Source organism: Macaca nemestrina, chromosome 1, assembly GCF_043159975.1.
Source record: "Macaca nemestrina isolate mMacNem1 chromosome 1, mMacNem.hap1, whole genome shotgun sequence".
In the NCBI taxonomy this organism is placed as follows: domain Eukaryota; kingdom Metazoa; phylum Chordata; class Mammalia; order Primates; family Cercopithecidae; genus Macaca; species Macaca nemestrina.
The window spans coordinates 227,227,111-227,242,680 of NC_092125.1; the positions used below are offsets into that span (position 1 = coordinate 227,227,111).

Sequence of the window (15,570 nt, forward strand, 5' to 3'; positions counted from 1 at the left end):
AGATTAACATGTCTAAGTACATATTGATACAACAGAACACAATGATTCCAGAGGTTCCCTGCTACAGACTCTCTGCTGAAGCACAGGACTAAGAAAGTGGACTTCTTCAATTACATTTCCAGCACTTCCCATTGTTACTTCCTGGGCCAGTTTCATAGATTAGAAGAATGTAATACTTCAAAGGGATACTCCAGTTTCCATGAACAAAACGACTAGCATCTCCTAATTAATGTAACATCCTAACAAGTGAAAGATGACTTCTACAGGGGCCCTTAAAATGACCAAAAATGCAGTGAAGCTGAAGGCAAGCCACAGATCTGTTCTTTCATTTCCCTCCCTATTCTGGGGGAAAGGTCAAAAAACGGAGTGGCTTTAGATAAAACACTCCACACTGTGCTCATGAGTCTTCGTGGGATGAGCTGGGAGCATGTGTGGAGGGTTCTGCCTCATTTGCTTCCGAAATTTGGGACTGATTTCCAACCAAACCTCAAATCAACTGAATATCAGCACAACTGTTTAATTCCAGCGGACCAATGTGAGTAAAACATCACATTCAGGCCTGTGTCCACTGCGCACAGGCCAGTGACTTTCACAAACCTAGAACAGGTACTAAAAAGAGTATGCTGTGAAAAGAGCTGTGGGCTTCTTAAAGGGAAAGCACTAGTGACATTTATGGCCTATTTCCCTAGCAGTTATTCAACTAAATAATTAGTTACTTAAGATATCAGCACAACAAATGGAAGATTTCAAGGCAATCAAATGTCAATTACATTTTTTTTACATAAAATACGAGTTCCTCTGGAATCAGACAGCAGCTTCTGACTTGTTTTCCATTGCTCTTTGCACATTTGCTTTCTGCTACCAAAATTTTAAGACCTGTATAAACAAAAACAGTATTTATTCTTCTCTTCCTCCAAAACACTTATTAAGTTTACATTTTGGGCTTGAAGGTACGTTTACCCCACTGTCACTTCCCCCATTCATCCACCCATAACCACGTGCAGATGGTGGGCTCAAGGAAAACAAAAACGAGGGAGGCCCAGCACCTTTGCCCAAGGAGCTCCCACTTGAGTGGAGTAAAGACGCCAACAGAAATAAATCACAATATGCTATGGCAAGGGCCCTCACAGGACATGGGAAGCAGGGCCCAGGGTAAGAGTGAACCAAAGGACAGGCTGTGCTGAACACAGTTCCCAAGAAAAAGGGCATGGGAGGAGTGGCATGCGGGCTGCCCTCCAGAGGAAGGGCTGGTGCAGAGAAGGGAAAAGCAAGTAGGAATGGACAGAAAAAGTGTCCACACATCAGGAGAGGGGAGGGGAGGAAGCAGGTGAGCTGCAGCTGGGTGGGGCATGTTGCACTTCATCAGGAAGGGGTGGGTTTGGTATTTCTCTGCTTTCACCTGCATCTACATTCAGAGGTAGGAGTTTCAAGTTAATGAATATTTTATTAGTAGAGACAAGTCCAAATGACCAGAAAAAGAACCACCAGAGCAATGGCATGCATGCGGACTCTGCAGCCTGAAGACGAGGGACGGGAACAAAGGCTTGCCTACTGCAGACCAAATACCTGCCCTGGTTAAGGCTATGCTGGCTATGCTGGTTAAAGTGTAAGTTTCAGCAGCAAATTTCTGAAGGAATGCATGAATTACAAGTTTAAATGTTATACTTTGGATGGTCTGAGCATTCTAATGACTCAGGTATAAATAGAAAATAATTTTTTAAATGTCAAAACTCTCACTTTCCTAATTCCCTACACATACACACTGACCTTCACTTTCAAAGAAACTAGAATTGTGTGTGCGCCAAATTAAATCATACTAACAATGCCTTTAAAAAGCTAATATTTTTTAAAAAGCAAATACTTCCATAACATGTGTTATAATTTACAAGTGGTATCATAAAATAGCTCTTCTTTTGCTGGGATATATTCCAGTCCATTCATCATAAAGATTTCTGTGTGAGGGGTGACTCTGTAAGCAAAACACCATTTAGTGGGAAGAAAAACCTCAAAACAAATTACAAGAAAGCCATTAATGTTCTTTTAATTTCTTGCTTAATTTCCAGTTCTTGGTATCCATACACTTCCTCATCAGATGGAAACATTTTAATTAGAATAAAGAGAGTTTAAGAAAACGTATGTAATGAGTAAGCTTTCATTATTACTAACTGGCATTAACTGAGCTTTCTGTCATGTGAATACAATGGTGCGGGAAGGAGAATACTTTGTGTAAAAGATAGGAAAGCAACACAGTTAATGATAAACCAGAGTCTCTGCACGCTCCCAGGAGATTTCCAAAGGTGGGGACACTGACATGCTCTAGACTACTTAAGACTGTACATTACCAGGATTTTAGCACAAAATGAGTAAGTAATGATTCCTTCAACATACAAGGAATCCAAGAACACAGGGTTCATAAATACTTGCCTCAAAATGGGCTCGCTTCCTAACAGTGGGGTTTGTAGCATTTTTGAGGGTAATTTTTGAGAATTCTTCAGTTAATCATGATACTGCAGGCAACAAACTAAAGGGAACCTGAAGTAAGCTTAAACCTGATAAAGGTACAGAATCGGGGCAACCATTAACCTCTTCCTTGGAGGCTTTCATGAGAGGCTCACATGATTAAGATGAAAAGTAGTAACAGCATGTATGCTGCTGAGGACGCTCCTGTTTACTCTTTCAAAATATTTTACTTTTTCCTGGCCTACAAGGCTAAAAAATACCCGATATTATCAACTTTTATTAATCTTTAAAAACACATTGTGTGGATCAAAGCCAAACAAAATTGTGTGTGTGTATGTGTGTGTGTGTGGAGAATAAGCTACATTCTCTGCATGGTAAAAGCCTGCTAGGTTCAGCCATTGAAGCACATGACCTCTACCAACCGCCATAGTGTCCCCTCTTTCCTCTTCAGCCCTGCTCCCCTCAGAAGGAATCAGAAGTGGTTTTAGATCTACACGGCCAATCCTTCATGAACCATGGCCTCCTTGTTCCGTTAACCACTTCCTCTGTGATAATCCTGGACTACACTCCGTGGCCATCTCACTAGCTGTCCAGTATGGCAGCCACTGAGCACCTGAAATGTGTCTACTCCAAATTAGAAGGTAATGGAAATACAAGACATATACCAATTTCAAAGACTTCATACCAAAAAAAGTAACATCTCAATTTTTATACTTATTTATACAATTTTACACTATATGTTCATGTAATGTAGACATATTGGGTTAAACAAAATATATTACAATATATTACTAAAATTAGTTTCCTTTATTTTTACTTATTAAAAATATGGTTACTAGAACATTAAAAATTACACGTGACTCACTGACACTGCTACCGTACAGTAGAGCCCTTGACCTGATGTAACCAAAACTGACCGCTCCATGATACCGATTTCAAGCACTCTATTCTTCGACTATGCCTACTCCAGCAACTCCTTGACTCTACTCCTTGAATCCACTGACCCCATGACCTCTTACTGACTCTCAGCTCCTTCATGCCTCCTGGCTCCTTGCCTGGCTTAGACCACACGGTCTATCCTCAATCCTCACATCAACTCTTCTGCGCAATGCTCAACTCCCTTATGCCTCCTCCCTCCACTGTACTCACCTGGCAAAATCCTAATCCCAGGTTAAATCCAACTTCCCGCCCTCTCCTGCCCTACACTTAGGCTGCAGAAAGCGGAATTCCTTCAGAGTACCAGCTCAGCTCCCTATCCAGTCGTTTTTGCTTGAACCAGCTGGAACTGGGCTTTTATTCTCATCATTTCACTCATACAGCTCTTATCAAAGTCACCAACGATCTCCCCGCTGCCAAGCCCACGGTGAAACCCCAGTCTGTATCTTGCTCCACCTTTCGCGGCATCTGACACAGATGATCACTCTGCTTTGAAACATGAACTTCCTTGGCCAGACGCAGTGGCTCACACCTGTAATCCCAGCATTTTGGGAGGCCAAGGCATGTGGATCACTTGAGGTCACAGGATTGAGACCAGCCTGGCCAACCCGGCAAAACCCTGTCTCTACTAAAAATAAAAAAATTAGCCAGGCATGGTGGCACACACCTGTAATCCCAGCTAGGGAGGCTGAGGCAAGAGAATCACTTGAACCCGGGAAGTGGAGGTGGCAGCGAGCTGAGATCAGAGGGACATTATGTCTCAAAAAAGCAAAGCAAAGCAAAGAGAAACATGCACTTCCAGGACACCCCCATCTCCTGTCTTCCTTCTCTGATTGTTTCTCATTCTCCTTTGCTTCCCTTATACCCGCTTCCCCTTAACACTGGGTGTCCCAGGGCTCCACGTCTGGACTTCTCTATTGCACACACTCCCTAGAAAATTGCATCCAGTCCCACAGCTTTTAGAACCCCCTATATGCTGCAAACACTCAAAGTCTAGCTCCAGCTTCAGCCTGTCCTTGAAGTTACAAACTCAAACATACGACTGCCTATTCAACATCTCCACCTGGCATCCTACAGTCAACACGTGCAAAACACAACCTGCATTCTCTTCACCCCTCCTCCCCAACCTGCTGTTCTCAGTCTTCCTGATCTCAGTAAAGAAGAATAGCAGTCTTCCAGTTACTCAGTGCAAAAACATAGTCATCATTTCTGACTCTTCCTATATGAATACAGTCTACCAGCTCTTCCTTTCAAACATATCCCATATACGACCACTTCTTCCCGCCCTCGTCCAAGCCACCATCAGTTCTTGCAACAGTCTCCTCACTGGTCTCCCTACTTCTATTCCAAACCAGGGATCAACAACTCCTTTCTGTAAAGGGCCAGACAGTATAGCTCTTTCAGCCTCTACAGGCCATATGCTCCCTGTTACAACTACTTAGCTTGGCTGCAGCAGCTCAAAAGCGGCCTCAGATAATAAACACAACAGTGTGGCTCTGTTTCAATAGAACTGGAACTGAAGCAGACAATGGAAATGTGAATTTCATATAAGTTTCATGTGAAATAAAATACTGATGTTTTTTCAACCATTTAAAAACATACAAAGTATTCTTAGTTTGCTAGCTGTACAGAAACAGGCAGTGGGCCAGATCCTGCCATGGGCTGTGGTCTGCTGGCCCTGCCCTGGAAGATTCTCTACACTACATTCAGAGTGATTACTTTATTTTATTTTATTTTATTTTATTTTATTTTATTTTAATTTTTTTGAGACAGAGTCTTGCACTGTTCCCCAGGCTGGAGTGCAGTGGCACGATCTCCATTCACTGCAACCTCTACCTCCCGGGTTAAAGCGATTCTCCTGCCTCAGCCTCCCGTGTAGCTGGGATTACAGGCAACCGCCACCATACCCAGCTAATTTTTCATATTTTTAGTAGAGACGGGATTTCATTATGTTGGCCAGGCTGGTCTTGAACTCCTGACCCCATGATCCGCCCGCCTTGGCCTCCTGAAGTGCTGGGATTACAGGCGTGAGCCATCACGCCCGGCCCAGAATGATCCTTTTTGTCATGTCTTTTTCCCGCTCAAAAATCCCCAGCAAAACCAAAAAACCGTGCCAAGTCCTGCGGGACGCACAGGACACTGCTTCCTGGCTGCCTCACGTCCCCTGCCCCTTCCCATGCTCTGCGCATGTCATTCTCCTGGCTTCTCTTTCGCCACTGCCAAATCTCTATCTATCTCAGGGCCTTTGCTTTTGTAGATCCCTCTGCTTAGAATACTCTCACTCTAGACACCAACGTGGTCACGGGGTTGCTTCCTTCAAGTGGTCACAGTGTTGCTTCCTTCAATTCACCTCATGAGAGATACTCACTCGGTCACACTAGAACAGCACACACAAACGGACATCCAAGAGCCCTCTCCCTGCGCACCCTGCTGCACTGTTCGCCACACTGTCACCGACGTTTCTTTCTTTCTTTAGAAATAAACAGATTGGGCAGTTTTTTAAAAGAGAAACAAAATACCACAGTGATCAACGGCATGAAATCTGGAGTCCAATGACCTGGATGGGAACGCAACAGCACCACTTACTAGCTATGGGACACTGAGCAAGTTAACTCAACTTCTCTGTATCTCAGTTTCCTTGTCTATGAAATGGGGATAATGACAGGACCTACTTCCTCAGTGTTCTGAAGAGTGAGTTAATAAATGTAATTGGCATATATAAGCACTCAATTATTGTTATTTATTTTTGTTTATTGGTTATTATTCCTCTCCCCTAACCAGAAAATAAGTTCTTCGAGGGGAATGACATGGTTTTGTTTATTGCTTCATTCTAGATGCACCTAGGACAGTGCCTAGTACTAGGTATTCAATAAGTATTTATTGAACAAATAAATAAATATTTGAATTTAAGTCACTTTGGGGTGGGCAGAACACTCCACCCCCCTCCCATGATCATACAGATATCAGATAGAGCAAAAGCTTCCTTAAAATCTGTTACAGGCTGGACGTAGTGTCTCAGGCCTGTAATCCTAGCACTTTGGGAGGCCGAGGCGGGCAGACCACTTGAGCTCCAGAGTTTGAGACCAGCCTGGGCAACACAGTGAAACCCTGTCTCTACAAAAACACGAAAAGTTAGCTGGGCGTGGTGGCGTGCCCCTGTGGTCCCAGCTACTCAGGAGGCTGAGGTGGGAGGACTGCTTGAGTCCAGGAGGTGGAGGTTGCCATGAGGCTGAGACAGAAGGATCATTTGAGGCCAAGAGCTCGAGACCAACCTGGACAACATAGCAAGACCCTATCTATACCACAAAAAAAAAAAGTCAGCCGGGCATGGTGGTATGCACCTCTGGTCCCAGCTACTCCAGAGGCGAGCCTAGGCATTTGAGGTTACAGTGAGTGATCATCGTGCCACTGAACTCCAGGCTGGACAACAGAATAAAACCCTGTCTCTATTAAATGAAAAATAAAAATAAATATAAAAATAAATTAAATTTTTTTAAAAAAACCTTATTAGAGAAAGAGAAAAAAAAAGCCTACCATTCCAGGTGGGTTTGCTGATGCTTCTCTATTTCCTACCCTGAAGCGAGGCATAATGCCATTCTGAGTAACAAGTGGTTTCACTTTATAAGAAACCTCCTATGGGGCCAGGCATGGTGGCTCACACCTGTAATCCCATCACTTTGGGAGCCAAGGCAGGAGGAAAACTTGAGCCCAGGAGTTCGAAACCAGCCTGGGCAACAGAGACTCCATCTCTACAAAACCAAAAAAAAAAAATAGGCACAGCAGCACGAGTAGTCCTAGCTACTCGGGAGGCTGAGGCAGGAGGCCTGCTTGAGCCTAGGAGTTCAAGGTTGCAGCAAGCTATGATTATGCCCCTGCACTCCAGTGGACGGGTTCTTGATTTGGGTGACAGAGCAAGAACCTTGTCTCAAAAAAAAAAAAAAGAAAAGAAAAAAGGAAAAGAAGCCTTTATAATCTAAAGCTGTGTTGTACACTCAAAGGTTACATGTTCAGGTCTTGAATCAAATTAGAGAAGAAATAGATTTCATAGTCAAGTTCAAATCCCACATGTAAAATGTCAACCTAATACCTAGTAGCACAATTCTGATCTTACAATATTTTATAAACACAACCACAAATGGCTGTTTACTCAGAGCAGCTTACATTTAATTGACTTCTAAAACCAAAGGACATCTCACCAAATACCTGAAGTCTTCCCCAAGCCAGAAAGTGATGCACACATATCTGTCTACCAGCAAGACACAGGCTTCACTCACAGCACATCACAGGGCCTTGTGAGTTTGGTATGTCTCCCTACACTCACACACACGTTTCTTCTAGGATGACTGAGTTTTATAGATGGTATTAAGATAAAATACTTTCAGGCTCTACATTTGATGACATAGTCTTTAATGTGAAGATCCTTATATATATCCTGGTATAACATGGACTCTTTTTCAAGCGGAAACTCTACTTCCTTTAATAGAAGTGCAGGGATGGTAAGGTATTTCACTGTTCAGCAAAGTAGAAATTATTCTCCTAGCCTCTACACTAAAACTCTTCGCTGTGATGTAAGAAATGAACATCTTCAGTACTGGTTCTACCAAGTAGAAAATGAATTAGTGAGATGTAGGTAGTAAAAACATAGTTGTATCAACTAGTATGTAATCCTGTTGTACAGCTGCCTATCTGCACTGAATGCCTGAAAATGACATGTGTGACAAAGTGAAGGGTTATGAAGAGGGTTAAGAAACTGGGGGTTATGGAATGGGTGAAGCCCAATCAGTCATGGTGAACTGCCATGGACTTTACCATCTGCCCACGTCCCTGTATTGCTCCAGGTTCCTGCTGATGGCAACGGAACTAAAACAAATGGCTGGGATTCCTGGGGGAGCGGTTCCTGGAGAAGTGCTAAGATGTGAGAGAAGTCTTCTTCTGTCACTCTTTGTGGGTGTTTTTGTTTTTTGTTTTCTAATTCTGCACTCGACTGACCATTAAGGTCACTGTGACATGGCTGAGAGGATCTGCACGAGGCAGGCAGGTACAAGTCACTTCTCAATTCTGTACTGCTATACGGTGGCAATGCCTGAAAAAACAGAATGATCGCACTCTAATTTCATACTGTATTTAGCTGATGATCCTAAATAACACCTTGTCAGCTTTTGTGATCTAGCACAAAACCACACGTCTTGTGATCTACGAGCTGGGCTGTGGTAACGCCCTTGACTTGAGGCTTAAAAGCTTTGGTTGGGACATAACTTTGATGTATTGTCTTTCGTTTCAAACTGCAATGATTATCCTTGAATCTGGCATCACATAGAGTGCTACCAAAATTAGATTATGGTTAGTTTATAAGACAACCTATTCCCTTTGGTGTACCACCACGAATGGTGCTACTCTCAGCTTTGCATGTTTGCAAGATCGAAAAGCCACGGCTGTTTGGTTTACAGGATGCAGGGATAAGAACCATCTGCCTGGTCTGGTGTTTCTTTAATTAAAACTTTAATTACAGATATATCTCTGCACAGATACGTGCAGTCTATCAGCTCCTGTTCCTAATTACCTGTGCTAATGAAAAATGAAAAGACAGTTAATGTTTGCTGAGTGTCTACTACGTGCAAGGACCTATGTATGGTCAGATGCTCCAAGGTGAACTAGAGCAGGTAAAGCAGATCCCAGGTCAAACCTTGCTAGTTTCCCCTACCAGTCCTTTTCCCACCAATACAAAAGAGTGGCAAAAGTCATTCTGGTTTCTCCTTTGGAAATACGAAAGGCTTAGAGGTATAAGGTACTCAAAAGGATCCACACAGAAGAGGGAAAAGGGGCTGGATATCCAAACCTGCCTGAATAATTGAAGTTCTGTGGCCAGTGGATGTGACAGTCTGTCACATGGAGTATTTGCGACCAAACCTGAAGATGTGTGTGGAAAGTGGAAAATCTGGTCTAATCCTAGGATTCTGAGGCGCATCACACAGCATGATGGTAACCACGGCCACAGTTTCCCAGGGAAACAATCACCACAAATGAGAACAAACAGGAGATGTTTTCTGTTATTTCCTGACTGTGCAGCAATATTGTTGCCGACTTCTCCTTCATTAACTCCCTTTCTACCGAGGGCAGATCTTCACTGAGGAATGACAAAAAAACTTTCCACACCTTCACCATGTGTTTCTTAGTGTCCTCAAAAGCCTCACGCAGGGTTAAACACCATCAGGATGGACCCCTAAAGCAGCCCACTTGGTGGTGCCAAGGCCAACAGGACAGGGTCTAGGGCACACCCAAAGCTTCCCGACTTTCACAGTGAGGAAGTCCACTGCTTGCCCTCAAAACTGCCCTAACCTTCTATCACTTGTTTCCATGAGAGGGGGAGCGCAGGAGGAAGATTACTTTGCCTGTTTCTCCAACATGTCCAGAGGCAGGGAGTTATCACAGCAGCTATGCTGTCACACTGTCTCTGCTCTCCACCATCCCAACTCTCACTCAGGTAAGGACACAGAGGAGGAGGAGGGAAGTCTTGGCCTGGAGGCGGGCACCAAAGAAGCACCCTTCTCTCTCAGGAGTCGGTTCCTCAACACCAAAAATGGAGGGTCCAACCCAGATGATCTCAGACCTTCCAGCTCTAAAAACTGTGCAGCAGATATGCTAAAAGCCTGATACAAGCGCTCCCTTGAATGGTCCAAATCCATCTTATTGCCCAACATTCTGTACTATTCAGTGACTGAAGCCTGCCATTTCTCGACCTATCTAAATCTATGAGGCTAAATTACCTAAGTTCTTCAAGATAAACCACCTAAGTTAGGATAGACAATCACAAACAAAATCTGACAATTTTCAAGCTAATGATGGGCAGTGCCTAGTTCTTTGAAAGACAGATACTAACATAAATTAAGAAATGTTCATTTAGCCAGGCGCAGCGGCTCACCACTGTAATCCCAGCACTCTGGGAGGCCAAGGCAGGTGGATCACCTGACGTCAGGCGTTTGAGACCAGACTAGCCAACATAGTGAAATCCTGTCTCTACTAAAAATACAAAAATTAGTTGGGCATGGTGGCACACGCCTGTAATCCCAGCTACTTCGGAGGCTGAGGCAGGAGAATCGTTAGAACCCAGAAGGTGGAGGTTTGCAGTGCGCTAAGATCGCACCCCATTGCACTGCAGCCTGGGCAACAAAGAGCTAAACTCCGTCTCAAAAAAAAATAAAATAAAATAAAAAATAAACATTCATTTGCACGTCATCTCTGTGATAGACACCTGAAGGATTTCACGGACCTCACAGTCTGATGACAGATACACTGTAAACATACACCAGATGGTGGAAGAAAGATAAAACAAGGGAAGATGGAAGTATGGAGGAGAAAAAAAATAAGGGAACAATAAACCCGTAAAAGAGAGGAGAAGAAAAAAAGAAAATTGAAAGAACAAGAAAGCAAGCAGGGCCCTCTACTTCATTTCACTCTAACTAAATTCAAACCTGGCTTCTGTGGTGATCAAGTGGTCACTCACGGAAGACGGCATTCTACAGGGTGGATGCCAGGAGCTTTTCCTACAGACACAGTACTAACAATTGTTGGCTGAACAACTAAACTGGCCCATAAAACTCATTTTACCTTACAATGGAGTCAACTACACAATTAATAGCACTGGCCCACACTCCAGAAGCACAGATCCATATGTGCACAATTTAAGGACCTGTTTTCTTGTTTACAAAATAAACTTCCTGTATTTCTGAACCTATTGATCTCTCTAGAACAAGAGTCTTGGGATAGGGCAAGCGTTTCTTAAAAAGTGAATTATTTTAAAAGCTGTACACAGGATTCTGAATGTGCAGCCAGGATTGAGGAAGCCACTGGTAGTAAGAGTCCCTAAAAGTAACACATATATGACAGAGCCCTCCATGGGGGGCAGGGAGAGGGGCGGTTGTTGAAGCCAGCTAGGGGCCTTCAGAAGTTAAGGGTACTGTTACGTTAAAAGGTCTGGGCCAGGCACGGTGGCTCACGTCTATAATCCCAGCACATTCTGAGGCCAACGAGGACAAATCACAAGGTCAGGAAAGTTCGAGACCAGCCTGGCCAACATGGTGAAACACCGTTTCTACTAAAAATATAAAAAATTAGCTGGGCGTGGTGGTGGGCGCCTGTCATCCCAGCTACTCAGGAGGCTGAGGCAGGAGAATCACTTGAACCCAGGAGGCAAAGGTTGCAGTGAGCCAAGATCGCACCACTGCACTCCAGCCAGGGTGACAATATGAGACTCCATCTCCAAAAAAAAAAAAAAAAAAAAGGTCTGATGGCTGAAGGATGATACTGCATACAGCTGAGGTCCCTACAACCAAAAGGGCAAAACCATTTCTTGGGAGTGGCTCAGCCAGGTTTGCAGCTCAATGCAAGGCAGCAGTGCCGTGATATGAGTGGCACTTGCATTTAAGTGCCTGTCTGGCAATTTACTGAGGGTGTGAGCCTGGGTGAACTTATTTAACCTATCTGGGCATCAGCATTCTCACATGCAAAATGGGGTGAACATACCACCCACCTTGTAGATAAATGTGGATGATTAAAATGTATGGAAAACCCTGGGATGAATATGTAACAGGCATTCTCGGGAAAAGCAGGGATGTCCCTTCCATCTCACTCAAGAGGACACTGAAGCCTCACGGAGCTGGGTAAAAACCTTGAAACAGTTCAACCCTCTGACCCCTTCAAAGTTACCTAGACACCTTACCGAGCATAAAAGGGAAAGAGAAAGGCTGACTAGGTAAAAGGCGGGTCTGTCCCTCAGGTTTCCTTCCTAGTCCCTCCATAGCCAAAAACAGTTAAAAGAATCTATCAACAAAGGGTTATGGAGCTCTCTGTGATCTAAACTTTTCTTCCTAAGAGATTAAAAACCCAGATTTAACTTTATGCACCTGAACCTGCATCTGTTTTAGAGGTGTCTAATTACCATAAACTATTCAGTTCCTCTCTCTAAACATATAAGGGTCTCTAAGTCAATGTTAGAAGACTACTGGGGAATTGTTTTGAGTCCGATTTTCTGTAAGGTGTGAGTCCCCCTGCTGGGGTTTTCTGGTTGTGAGGATCAGCCACACTACACGCCAGGCACTGCTCTAAGCAATTTGTGGACATGTGCTCAGCTAAAACTCACCAGGATCCTTTAGTGGGTACTATTATTATTATCCCCAATTTAAAGAGGGAGAAACTCAGGCACAGAGAGGTTGGGTGATTTGCTGTGGTCAGACCACTTGCAAGAGGTCGAGATGGGATTCGAACCAAGGCAGCCTGACTCCAGAGCCCATAGTCCTGGCCTTTCACCATGGGGTTCACTACCACTGCCTCTCAACACGCTGGTTATGCCTGCCAACAGCACAGCCACAGGATGAGGTTCAGTTTCAAAAGCACCTTTCTTCTGAGTTCCCAGTGTGTCTGTCATACAGTTTCATTTATCCTCCCAACAACCCTAAAAAGCAAGTGGGAGACACACACATCTACATTTCACAGAGGATAAAACAGAAGTGGCATCAATGAAATGTCTTACAACTCCTATATTTTAAGTCAAACAGCTAATTTCACTGTTTTTACACCAAAACGAAAGTCTTCTGAAGTCTTTCTGTTGGAGTATTTCAGTTTTGTGTGACTACCTCAACAGATACCAATAACATATCCAGAGACTTTGCTAGTCCAAAGCAGGTTATCTCACTCTCAGATGGTTTTTCTCAATGAATCACAATTACAAAAACATCCATTGGCTTACAGTCTACTAAATGTCCTAAATATAACCAAATACACAATGCTCATTGGAAATAAGCCATAAATGTGTCCATGTATTAGCGCTCTCAGAAAAATGAGGTTATCTTAAAATGTACTACGCAGAAAACTTTAAAGAAAATCTAACTGATCTAATCGTAAAATAAAATAAGAGAATAAAAACTTTTCTCCTCTTCACCTGTTAATGTCTCTTCAGCTCCTAGTGGACTTACAAATACAGTATTGTCTGCCTCAAAGGCAGATGGGAGCCCCAGGGGAGCCCAGGGGAGCTCATCCCTCAGGGGTCAGCCGGTTTGGGGCTGCTTGAGCAAGAGGACTGGAGGCAACAAGCAGTCACGGCCTCCCGCAGCCCTGGGCTTCCATGTACCATCCACTAAGACAGACGCCATTCCTTTAGTGCTAGAAGGACATGGCATCAAAGAACAAATAAAGGACATACCTAAGGCAAAAAGGTCTTTGGGGATCTGGAAAACATGCCAGCACAACTGTGAAAAGCATTATTTAAAAAAAAAAAAAAAAATCACCTTAAAATTCAAGGTTTAGCAAAAAACTTGCTCCTGACTACTGGGACATTATAAATCACAGGGGCTTTATAATCATAGGATGGTTTACCTACTTGTATTTCTCAGCTCTGATATTTTGCAAATCTGTGAAAAGAAAAAATACCCAACAGGCCAAAGGCAGCTTTTCAAGTATCCAAGTACACCAGGCAAGAACAAGCTCGTGAGCCTGAACAAAAGTGTTCGCGCAAGTTCCAATCGGCAGTGAACAGCTAACCACGACTAATTTTAATTTGTGGTTCTAATGAATGATATAAACTTTTATAGGTATCAACAAAGCTCAGAGAGGACTTAAATCCATTTCAGTGCTCATTTAGCAGCTTCAGCTGTGTGCAATTAAAACATCAGCATTAAATGTTAGAGAATAAAATAATGAGACACTTAAAAAGTAATCTGTGCTTCAGTGGGCCATGCTGAGAGAATTCACGTGATTTTTTTTTAAGGACATGATTTCTTAGGAGTATCTTGCCAGTTCAAAGAACTGACTCAAGTTTGGTTTCTTTTGATTTTGTTTTGTTTTGCTTTAGGTTAAGAATTTTCTGAAAAGAGGAATACAATAAAAATGCATCGTTTGAAAAACAGTCATGAAACTGCATATGGCAGAAATCAATCTGGTATTGAGACCACCAGGGTTGGCTGACCAGAGACAAAAGTACATTTTTTGGTCATGTTAAAATTGTTAAATTTGCTGCTTGTTCTTATGTCTCAAATTAAAGAAATAAAATATTAAAAGAGTGGGGAAAGGTGAACTTGGGTAATGAGACAACTTTATATTTTTCTAGTCCTTAAATGAAATTAAAATTAAAAGTCTAAGCTTTTTCTCCCCAAAATACTTCAGAATACAAAATATAATCTGAGGATGTATAACGTGGCAGCTAAGACTAATAAATTCAAGTTGCTACTATTTCTGAAAGAAAGATAAGTTGCTCTGCAGAGGAAGGGGTATGTGGTGATGGTGATGGTGAAGGTGTATGTATTGAGAAGGTGAGGGGCAATGGTTTGGGTGGTTTGGGAGTAGAGAAGAGGTATGGGTGTCCTGGGCATGTGTAAGTTATATGTAAATATCAAGTTAATTCAGCTTCTGCAAAACATGAATAAAAAAGGAAATATACTGTATGGGGAAATGCACTCATTAAACTTAAATTTTAAAAGGATGAAAACACAGATTACACTTTATTTTAAAGCTGAAATGAATTTTAATACGGAAAATGAAGACAGCATTTTGCAAATTTATCGCTCAAAGGGGTATCTCTATTTGAGGAAATCAGCGTGTTACACTTTGAAAGATGAAATGTTACAGCTTGTACACCAAAATTAAAAAATGAAATTAAATTAAAAAATGAAATGGTTACCAAGGTAATGCAGGTCAGGGGATCAAAGGTGAAGGGTCACACATTATTAAAAAGAAATCCAAAAGGACGGCTGCATCATGATCTCTGCAAAACAAAGGAGCTCCAGTAAGTAAAACTAATATCTCTGAGAATTTAAAATCAAGCTCTTGAAAAGATTCCACTGTAACTGAACCCCATCATTCCTGATGCTGTGTAGAGCCACTTTTATTTACATACAAAACCACACTTTCATTACCTGTTACCAACAATTTTTTTAAATTTCACTATTCAATCATTAAAACCTAAAATATCTTCAACTGAAAGTGACCAAAAGTGTAGATATTTCAATTTGACCCCACAACCTGTTTTCTGGAAATGACAGTGTTTGATAAGTTGCTAACATATCAGAAATCTGATGTGGTCACAGCACAGTGAGTTTTTTCCTCTCCTCAAGGAATGAGTTCCAAAATTGAGTTTTTGCAAATTTGTTTCATTTGAAGTAGCTGCATAAAATTTCCATTATTGGA

At 42.5% G+C, this 15,570-nt stretch overlaps 1 protein-coding gene across 21 annotated transcripts in view; it reads right to left on the reverse strand.

Annotated features, from left to right (window-relative positions):
* LOC105479380 (calmodulin binding transcription activator 1) overlaps positions 1-15,570 on the reverse strand; it is a 975,024-nt gene that overhangs the window by 870,531 nt on the left and 88,923 nt on the right. Inside the window, exons 4-5 of one of the 21 annotated variants that reach the window (XR_985901.2) lie at positions 15,065-15,148; positions 771-876 (exon numbers count right to left, since the gene is read on the reverse strand). The exons of 18 other annotated variants lie outside the window; for them this stretch is intronic. The gene's annotated coding sequence lies outside the window, so the exon portion shown is untranslated. Of the gene's footprint in view, positions 1-770; positions 877-9,236; positions 15,149-15,570 lie in introns of all 21 variants that reach the window. 2 more of the 21 variants (XR_011606168.1, XR_985903.2) reach the window with 2 other exon arrangements.